This window comes from Haemorhous mexicanus, chromosome 9, assembly GCF_027477595.1.
Source record: "Haemorhous mexicanus isolate bHaeMex1 chromosome 9, bHaeMex1.pri, whole genome shotgun sequence".
Classification (NCBI taxonomy): domain Eukaryota; kingdom Metazoa; phylum Chordata; class Aves; order Passeriformes; family Fringillidae; genus Haemorhous; species Haemorhous mexicanus.
Window position 1 is genome coordinate 11,412,244 of NC_082349.1, and position 10,503 is coordinate 11,422,746.

Sequence of the window (10,503 nt, forward strand, 5' to 3'; positions counted from 1 at the left end):
GACACTGTGTCTATCTCTCAGGTCATAAGGACTCTTATTCCCCTTTAGGTAAGGCTACAGAGCAGCTCCAATCTAAACCATACTGAAAATGTTGGAGGCCAAGTGCTGTAGCTACAGGTCTATGTGTAAAGGGGTGTAGCAGAGTGAGTCAGCGGGGTACAAACATCTTGTGTGTCAAAAACCAATTATGGCTATACTCCAGAAAGCAAAATACTGGGAAGGACTATTTCAAGGCCCACAGCAAGAAGACAACACTTGAGGAGCAGAAGCACAGAGCTTTTGTATTCTGATGCTGCAGCAAATCCCAGCTGGATCTGATTTCACGTCCATGCTTCTCTCCTGTTCTCTATAAAGTTTATTAGCTGCTTCAGGATTCATTTATCACTTCAGAAAGGTAATTTCAATGTGAGCAGGACTGTGACACTTCTGGATGGGCCAGGTTGTGAACTCTGGCCCGTTTCTCTTAGGAACTGGGCACTGTGAAGCCATCCTTGTTCTACTTTATGTCTGTGAACTGTAACATATAATCTGCCTAACGAGAGATTCCCGTGAGACAAAAGGGTAGGTGCACATGCCCATGGAGCCTGTCAGTACATACAGCACTATCCTAAAGGACAAATGTTCTGCCTGTGGTTGCTCTTACATGGACTTCCTTCTGACTTGTGTTGAAAGCCAGCAGTTTTTTACTCAATAGCATCTGTCAGCAATCTTCGGGTGAGGAAATCTCCACTCAGCAGATACAGCCTGCAGCTGCTCCTGCACTGCTTGCCTCTGAGCTAATCAGATCCAGCTTATTTGTGGAGGCTGTGAGCTGTTCTCCCAAAACAAAACCATCCACCAAGCTGTGACTAGGGCAGTTATTGACCCATTTTGGCGTGCTGGACCTTGAAAAACACTGAGCTGGGAAGTAGAAAGTTGAGCTGGAAGCACATACAGCTTATACAATAGCAAAGCTGCTCCACTACAAATGAGTCCGTCCACAGTGGCAGCATCCCAGCCAGACTGGTGGAATTGCTTTTTGCTCCTAATGAATGTGGAGGTCCTGGCTCTCTGGGATGCCACTGACTGCATCAGGGAACCGGTGTGGAGGCAGGTTACTGGTTCCAGTGTGAGTGGTTTGTGCAAAAACAAGCCTGGCAGCCGAGGAGTTGGAGCCTAAAGGGCCATTCCTGTGACGTGCTGAGAACCACGGGGATGGCTGTTCCCTGCTCTGTCTCATGTCCTTGCTTTGGTTGGGAAGGAAGGCAGAATACTGTATGTGTCAGATCCTTGGCACTCATCATTCATGGAGCCTCAGCTCTAGGATTCTGCTTCACTTCATCCCCTCAGACTGGCTTCCTTATAAAGCTAAAATGCCTCGGTGCCAGAGCTCAGGGCCAGCAGCTGGCTGGAGCGATTCGGGCAGCCCGGGACACAGGCAGGGCATGGCTGCCTGCTACCCACGCTAGCCTGAGTAACACGCCTCCCAAAAACGCCTCCAGTGGGGCAGGCCAGACCTTTCACACAATTGGACTGGAGGAAGGGAAGCAAAGGCAGGTTTTTTTCCATAGATTATAAAGCAGGGAGGCTGGCCAGGCTCCCAGGCTCCCAGCATAACTTCCTGCATGACACAGGCTGCCTCAAATTAGTTCTTGTGTAAATTAGAGCACTGTTGTTAGGAAAACAGTTGATTTTAAACTGATGTCTCCCTGCTACAGTGGCCTGTAGGTTGTTCTAGAAACTGTTTTCCTTTTTGCACCTTAGATTGAAGCTGCGTTTCTTTAATTCCCTTCAAGTGGATCTTCTCAGGAAGGAACTGAGCCTCTGAGTTGTTAGTACCAGAGGAGTCAGATATTATGATCAAGCTTTCCTGATCCTTTTTTAAGACAGACTGAACTTATGAAAGTCCCTTTTGCTTTAAGGCATATTTTTCATTTCTTGACTCATATCCAGATCGCCTTATGCATCTGCGTCCCTTGGGACACTGGACCAGGACATGCTATTCTTATTGTGGGAATGGGAATTTCAGATGTAGAGCGACTTTAACCTCGTATCCAGTTGCTGCTAGTGTTTGAATGTTTAAACAGGGAACAGGAACAAGCCTTTTACCCATAAAGTCACAGTGGAATTCATGGTCCACTGCTTGTCACTGTGGTCTGCGTGTCCAACAGGGATTCACTATTCCTGGTGCACTGTGTCAGAATAAAAGTGTGGCCTGCTGGGTCAGGGCAAAGGCTCAGGCTGTGTCCTGCTGTTGCAGCAGTCAAGTGGGTGATTGGGAAGCACACTTCCTGTGAGCATGGGATGTGCTGCCATTCTGAACTCTTGTGGTTTTTTCCCCTGCCTTATCCACTCCCTTTTGAACTCATCTCTTCCAAGCAGGATAATTTTGGAGGGAGGAAGTTCAGCCCTGGTATGGCAGGTGCTGCTGGGCTGTCTGGGCTCCAGTTCATGTGCAGGAGAGTGATGGAGGAGGGCACAGGTTTGTTCTGGCCCCCCAAACCTCCCCTCAGTACCTGCCAGGCTCTGATGCAGACAATGGGATTTGCAGCATAGCCCCAGTTCGCCAGGGATGCCAAGGGCTCCCAAGACAGCAGGCTGTACCCAACATGACAGGTTTTTTCCAGGTAACCAACTTTACCCTGCTGCAAACACATGCTCAGTACCAGCTCCCCGTGGGGAGCAGCTCCTCTCCTGCCTCACTTGGCCAGGCCACCCATGAGCTTGTTCCTTGATTGCACACTGCTGTACCAGCTCTCTGATACTGAAGAATGTACAGTGCCAAAAAATTTATCATGTTAGTCTGGCAGGCTTATTGTCTGTAATCCTTGTTGATTGTTATTTACATTTCTCTGCTTTAAGTCTTTATCAATATGATCACATATTTTTTGGTCATTATTTTCCATGGGATGCCTGTCAAATAGACACACCTGTTTACTAGGCCATCCTGTTTACTTTTTTAATATGCTGGCATAACATCAACTTGCTTGTTCTCTGGAGGTTCTCCAGGTTTCCTTGTGTTACTGGATCTCAGCATTAATAGTTTGAATTTTAAAAAATGGATGTTATTTTTTTGGATGCAGGATACCCAAAATGAAGAGTTTTCACCATTTGCCTCAAGCAACTGTTGTTTAACATCCTCTGAGTTACTGTTAGAGCGGAAAGTGTTTCACCCTCATGACAGGAATGCTTCATCTGGCTTCCTCCCAAATGCAGGAGAGAAATATTTATGGCCTTTCCTTCCTGCCCACCTACCCCCAGGCGCACTGTTCCCAGTCTGTATTGCACATGCAGCCATGCTGGGTCGTGCCCACAGCCTATCCTGCTGCTGCCCTGGGCTGCATCACCTCTGGGAGCCATGAAGCTCAGAGTGGTGCCACCACTTCCCTGCATCTCTCTGCATCCAGTGATCAGCACGATGAACACCTGCTGCTTGTTTATTCTCTTGTCCCATCCCCAAGCAGAGATGTACACACAGATGTTTTCTGTTTAAACAAGCAAAACATAACATTTTGTTTGTTTTTTTAACCGGCAGATCTTTTAAGTGGATGTCATTAAGCCTTTATAGTGGAAGTGAAGTGTGTGAGGCATGAGGGAAGAAGCAGCTGAAAAGATAGGGGGACAGAGGAGTGAGGAGAACCTCTTCAGTTCTCCACACTCCATGCCACAGGTAAGGCAGGTTTTCAGTGTGTGCTGCAGGTTTGGTTTCCATCCTCCTGCTAGGATAAGATCTTTCTATCAGAAACATCTGGGACCAAAGAAGTAGTCTTGTGGTGGTTGGGTTGAGAAAGCCAGAGCACTTTTTATGCTAAGAAGCAAGATAATGGGGTGAGTGCTGCCAAAGGGTGTTCAGCCAAGTTTTTCATCTGCATTGTTTCAAAGCAGCTTCACCTGCAGCTCACAGAAGAGAGACAAACACATGGAAGCAGCAGAAGAAGATGCATTTTAACTGACCTCCGAAAAGCTCAGAGACTGCTTGGAAATCAAAGGCACAAACACAGGGTAAGTGGTCAAGGGGTGGAAATAGCTCCCCAGTCTGGGTCTTTGCTTTTCTGCTTTTCTCCAGGCTCCCTGCATGAGCTTGGTGGCCCCAGGAGAGGCAGAGCCTGTCTATGTGACAGCTGGTTCCTACAAATGAATACACAGGTGTTTTCAAAAAATCCTATGGATCTCCTCCTTCCACCCTAGTGCAATAAATCTTCAACTATCTTAGACATAAAATGTTACCACTTTGTACCTCACAGAGATTCTGTGGTGGTGGAAGGTTATGCTTAAGAAATGGGATGTTTGGATGTGTTTGTAATACATGCCATAAAAATAGTTCAAGCTGATGGGATTCCACAGTTTATTTATTGTCCCTATGATACTGCAGCTCTCTGGCTGGATCCAGGAACACTGCCTTGGTGGAAACCTGCACTTAGAAATTAATGAAAGCCTTCTGCAATTTCCCTAGGGGTAACCCTGTACATAAGCATAATGCAAAGCATGCTGTCTGCCTCCTCTGAAGGAGAAGCCTTTGTCCTTTTCATTTTTTTGGTGTATGTTTTTTAAAGAACGGAAATTACTGCATGTGTATTTCTGACTGAGATGCATATTTTCTAAAGTCAGAGGTTCAAGAGCTGTAGCTCCTGCAGCAACTATCTTATCACTGCTGCTAAGATTCTGTCATTGATTTACCTGCTTGTTCTAAGGCTTCTCCCTTTGTTACCATCATGTCCAAGCAGTTTCTGCACTGAAATAGCAGTGGGTGCTAAGTCCAGCCTGGTATGGCAGCTGCTTTCCTCTGAGTAAAGGCTGTGCCCCAGGGTGCTTTTGCCTTGAGTTTTTTATTTGCTGGCCATACATTGGGGTAAAGGCCATGCTTTGGGGCATTGCTGTCTGTGGGTGTTATTTCAAAGCTGCAGCATTTCCCGGGATGTTCCTCTTTTAATGCAGACCTGCCCCCTCTATGCCTGTTGCCAGGTGGCATTGGTGGGACGTGTCTGTTTCCCACTGCCACGTGCCAGTCTTGGGCTCTGCCCACCTTGGCCTGCAGCGCAGAGGTGTGCTGCTCCCACGGGAATTTGGCTTTGAAATGTGCAGCGGATGTTTATGTGGAGTTTATTTTTGGTACTGAAGTCGGGGTCCTGCTGTGTGATATGAGAGACAGCTCTTGTCTCCTGCTCTGCTGCAGCAGCGAGGCGGGACTTCAAAGCACTGCCCCAAGAGCCCGTGGCAGTAGCTAACACAGGAATGGTTTGCATCCCCCTGAGAAATATGTTCTGCATAAGTGGGACTGTGGAACCAATTTTGGCTGTCTTGTTTTTGTGTATTTAGGCTCTCATGGGCATCACAGCAGTAGAAACAGCATAGATCATCATCTTCATCATCATCATCATCGTCATCATGGCACAGCCTGTTTTGCTCTGTCAGCAGAACAATGCATCATGTTGTGACTTGATTGCACACGGGGCTCTGCGGGAGCTCCCACCTGTGCAGCCCCCCGCAGCTGGGCAGGGAGCCGGGCTGCCCCGGGGCCGCGGCGGGAGGAGCCGGGCAGCCCTGGGCTGTGGAAGCCCCACTGCAGCTGCTGAGGAAGTAATGACTCACAGAATGGTGGATGTGGGTGCATCCACCATTCCTCTGAAATGTTGGTATTCACTCACACAGGGAGTAAAACCAATAGGAAATTATTGGAGTGTTCCAACCCACGTTTTGAGCACACAGCTCCCTCTCCCTTTGCCTCTGTCTTCTGTGCTCTCTGGTGTGTCTTGCTGGAGCTCAGGTGCAAGATGCTTGTCTCCTCACACACATTCAGGGAGGCCATCAGCAACACTTTTTGGAGAGGTGAGTATACACCTGTTAACTGGGAGAAACAGTGCAGCCCCTCACCATGGGAGCTGCTCCACTGCGACTCTCCCCTTCCCCTGTGCCCCTTGGACCTGCTAGGCAGGTGCAGGACGCCATGGCAGACCTGCCACAAGTTTCTTATCCCTCAATTTCCTTTTTCTCCCTACCCACTATGGGTCTCAGGGCATGTACTTGTGCTGCTGACTGTGCCAGTGGACAACCTCAGAAGCAGAGAAGATGCCAGGCAGGTCAGAGAGGAGAGTATTCCCTGCCAGCCTGCAGCCCAGACAGGCAGGCAAAGCCCAGCCCTGGCTGGAGCTAAACATGGCCTCATTTCATGGCAAAACAATTCCTCTTTGTGCAGCCTGTTCTCCCAGAACAATCCTCTGCTCTGACAATATCCTTTCTATGGCTTAGTCCCTGTGGAGTGACCAGCAGCGTGCTCAGCCTGACGCCTGGCAGCTCCCACCCTGCTGCCCCACGGCCAAGGTGCAGCACCTGCGACCCCTGCCCTGGAGGGGTCAGTCCCAGTCTCTGCTGAGACTCAGTGGCCACTTCAGGCCAAGGCAAAGTCTTCTCAGGAAAGTCCCCAGCACAGCCTAAAGCACTTTGGAGGGTTTTTTCTTCTACCTTTGCTCACTCCGTGGAGCTGCATGGCACCGCTGTTCCACAAGTTAGGAGGACAGCCCTAGGACACAGTTGTGGAGCATGACGTATGGGTGTCGAGTCACCAAATCTGATTGTAATCCCAACTGCCTGAGTGAAGAAGTCACCCAGCCTCACCAAAGCTGCTCCCTCAGGCTCCAGGCAGTCTGGGACTGGTTGCCAGAGATGATCAACTCCTGTGGGCTTTAAATCACAGAGGTAATATGAAATTACTGGTATGGAAAGGGGACTCTGGGGATGAGCAGGACCGTGGCTTTCTCATCACCTGTTTTTTATCTCTTTAGGAGCATGTGCCCATGAAATGTCTTGCCCATGTGCCCAACCTTGAAAGGTCCCTGAGAAGGGGCAGTTTTCATGTCCCTACAAGAGACAGAGCTCCCAGAGCTCCCATGGTCTTCTGCCAGTCACCCATACTTGTACAGTAACCAAGGACTCCTGTTGAGCTGCATGTCGTAAAGCCTTCCGACCTCCTGACCCTTTCCAGCCTGCTGCCAGTGCACTCTGGGCTTTGAGGTGGTCCTGCCATGCCTGCTGCTCTGCAGAGACACTGAAGAATGGCTTCTCCAGGCTTTTAGTGTCCTCAGACACCTTGCTGTGGCTATGGCTCGGCTTCTTTTCCTCTCCCCACCCCATGATTTGATGGATTTGAAACAAGCACCATTATTCAATAAGACTATCCTCTAGGCCACAGGAACAAATAAGGATGCTTTAACAGGTCCAGGGTGGGCTGAGATATCTGGCATGTCTATGAAGGACCCCAGGGGGTCCTGTATTGCTGGGGTGGTGTTGCCAGCCCATGGAGGTGGGTGGCAGGGCTCACACTGGAGAGGCTGCTATGCAGCTGACAAAGAATTCTTGTCCCAGTAGGAAACAACAGTCATGTGTGCTGCCCACCCCAGCTGGCAGGCAAAGTCCAGCAATTAAACACACTAGGGTGAAAGTCTGCTGTCAAGGCTCCAGGGCACCACCACCGTGCCAGCAAGCTCCCAGGTGATGCTTGCACTGCTCCTTCCATCCATCCAAAGGGAATGCCTTTTTGCAGGTGATGTTGAAATGTAAATCTAAGTGTCATATTACAACAGGGGTTTCAGCGGGATCATTTCATGCCTGTTGGCTACAGAAATGTTGTGGGTTGTTTGTTTGCTTGTAGCTTGAGGGGCTTATAGGGACCTCAGATTCCAGGAATGCAAGCATTTCTTTTGGCTTAAGGGAAGAGAGAAAGACTGATGGCGTATTTGGCCTTTACTGCCACTACAATGTAATCAGCAGAAATAACAAAAATTTTTCACAAGGTGAGTCATTTAATCTTGGTATCAGCGATGGAAGGAGGCAACACATCAGCCTGAACACATACCCAGGCATGGCCTACCTGCCCACCTCTACTTATTGAAATCGCAGAGTGACATGATGGCATTTAATGGGCCTTCAGGTGCTGAGTATTGTCATCTGTCACCACTTTTAGTGGCCATAAAAGCCTTTTTTATTCTCTCAGTATAGACAGAGGTGTTGTAGGAGCATTTCTTGGATGTGTTACAATTGTGAGCATAATCAACTTAGCATTTTTTTTCATGGAGCCACAGAGAAAGTGTGCAGCAATAATTTGTGGTTGATACTGCTTTAGAGCCCAACCTCAGGGAAAGGGAGAAGGGTAAAACAACATTAGAGAACCAATTTACATTCAGTGTTTTTATCTGATCACATGCAAAATTTTTGGTTTTTCGGGATTAAATAGAAAAGGATGGGAGGATGTGTAAATCATCTTCTCACTCCTCAAGTGTATTAAGGTGTGTAAATTTACTAACTGTATGTGTCAAATACATTACTGAAAAATTACAGAGCCAATTGTTTATGTGTTTAATTTCACAGAATTCATTTGAAGTTTTTATTTTCTTTTAGATTTTTTCAAGTTGAATAATGTTGTTTTTGCCAAATAAAACTCCCACCATTCAATTTATCAGTATTTAAAAAAATAAATTCATAGTTATAAATTAATTGAATAAGAGAATATAAATTTACTATATAAACCAGGCATGAGAAAATGATATTTTAGTTCCTCAGAAAACAAAGATTTTTAGAATTTCTAAATTGTCAGAAAACTGAGAAACTTAACATCTGAAGAGACTGAAACCTCCCTTTTCCCACCCAGGTGCATGGTGAGCCTAAGACTGGCGCCAGAAAAGGTGCAACACTGCACCAGCATCTCTCATTACATGTAGAAAAAATTATCATTACTAATCCCTGAGGTCATAACCTCTCAATGAACTTCATTCTTTTTCCATTGCTTAGTTCTTCCAGACTTTCCCATCTGATAGTCTGCTAATTGTGTGCACTGAGGATGGCTTCAGTATTTGTGCCCTCAGCAAGTTACATTGGCCCACGCCTGCTTTTTGCACCAGGGAGAGCAGTGAGGGGAAAGAGAGGCACCCTTGGCTCTGCAAGGAGAAAGGAGAAAGCAGAAGACAAGGAGCAGTGGAGGGAACAGTACAAAGGAGTAATGCAGAGGCTCCCACCCACCTCCATCTGACTGGATCCCCATGCTAAGAAGGACCAGCCAGACCCTCATTAAAGCTAAAGTGAAAATGGTCTGTTGTTCTCCAGGATAAGAAATGGAGGAAGGAGCTTAAGCTTTTCCAGACTGGAGTCTGGTGCAGCCCAGGCTGCTGGGAGGCAGCACAGGTTGTTTCTTGAATTGCAGGTGAAGAATTAATGTCTTGTAGGGCTGTGCCAGCGGCAGGATTGGCTAGAGCAGGCAGGACTCCCTTGTGCAGGCATGTGACAGGATCATCTCTGGTCTGGGGATCCAGACAGCAGTCAGGGTGACATGCTTGGCTGGCTGCAAACAGCTTCTCTCCCCCAGATTTCAGGTCAGATGGGCAGGATTCAAGATGGAAGCAGAGGATTACTCATCTATGAAAGATTCTGTCCCAAGACATCTTGGGAAGATCAGGCTATACACAACAGGTCACATCACTTGTCTCCCCCTCCTCCCTTATTTTTGAGGAATTTTCCTTGCTATGTTCTTGTGCTACCCTGCTTCCAAAGAGGCTGGAAGGCAGAAACCCAGATCCACAACATGTACCAGATTAGTCAAGTCCTTGCTGGAGGCCTGTCGCCGGGGCTTAGGAGGGGACCCTGCATCACCCCCTTGGAGAGCACAGCACCAAATCCATGTCCCTGCAGCCAGGGTTTTCCTGCAGACCAGGGTCCTTGCTCCAGCTGGAGCTCCTGCCCAGGCTGCTGCAGCACTGCCAACAGCGTGGGAAGGGTGAGCACCAAGGAGCCCAGACACCTGCTGAGCATGGGAAGTAAAAAAGGCCAATGTGCAGACAAAGGGAACCCATCAAAGCTAGTGAGTGTGAAAAGAAGAACAAACTGATGGAGAAGTAAAATGGTGAAATCTATTAGATGCGTTGGAGAATTAAGGAGTGAAGCAGAAGATGCAGTAGAAATGAAAAAAAAAAAAAAACTAATGAGCAAATACCACAGAGAAATAATGGTGGAGGTGGCAGACACAACAGGGAAATAGAGTCCAGGACCAAGAGAGGAGAAATAAATTGCATTCAGAGCAGAAGAAAAGAGAGTGACCTGGAAATTAATTCCAATAGCAGGAAGAGACTGGGCTGTGCAATTTGGGACTCATTGTTAGAGCCTGACAAGCCTGCCAGCAAGGGTGGATCCAGAGGAGAGAATGAATGCTTGGAGAAAGCGATGAGATGCAGGACACAAGGTGGAAAATAATCCAGTATGAGTGAGTGTGAAAGAATCCATTGATCTTTAATTTCACGACAAACTTTGTAGCAAGGTTTCCATTGAATTGGAACACAAATCAACTAAAAATAGAGTCATGTTGCAAAATAAAAGGAGAAGAAAAAAGAAAAACAGTGAAGAGTAACAAACAATGCTGATGCCTATATTTAACAAGGGAGAAAAATTGATCCAGACTGCTTTGGCTCTGCCAGTCTGGTGTTAACAGTATCCAGTTAAAGAGTAACACAGCACACAGGCACGAAATGGAGGATAAAATACAGT

General features: G+C 47.4%; 1 long non-coding RNA gene across 2 annotated transcripts; it reads left to right on the forward strand.

Annotated features, from left to right (window-relative positions):
* The first annotated feature begins 3,096 nt into the window (after nt 1-3,096).
* Nucleotides 3,097-8,395, forward strand: LOC132331054 (uncharacterized). Of its 2 annotated transcripts, none has more exons than XR_009487483.1 (4): nt 3,097-3,649; nt 3,865-3,981; nt 5,296-6,672; nt 6,759-8,395. It is a non-coding gene; the product is annotated as an uncharacterized LOC132331054 (long non-coding RNA). The 2 variants fall into 2 exon arrangements; XR_009487484.1 differs by having other exon boundaries at nt 5,296-5,805; nt 5,992-8,395.
* Nucleotides 8,396-10,503: the final 2,108 nt, after the last annotated feature.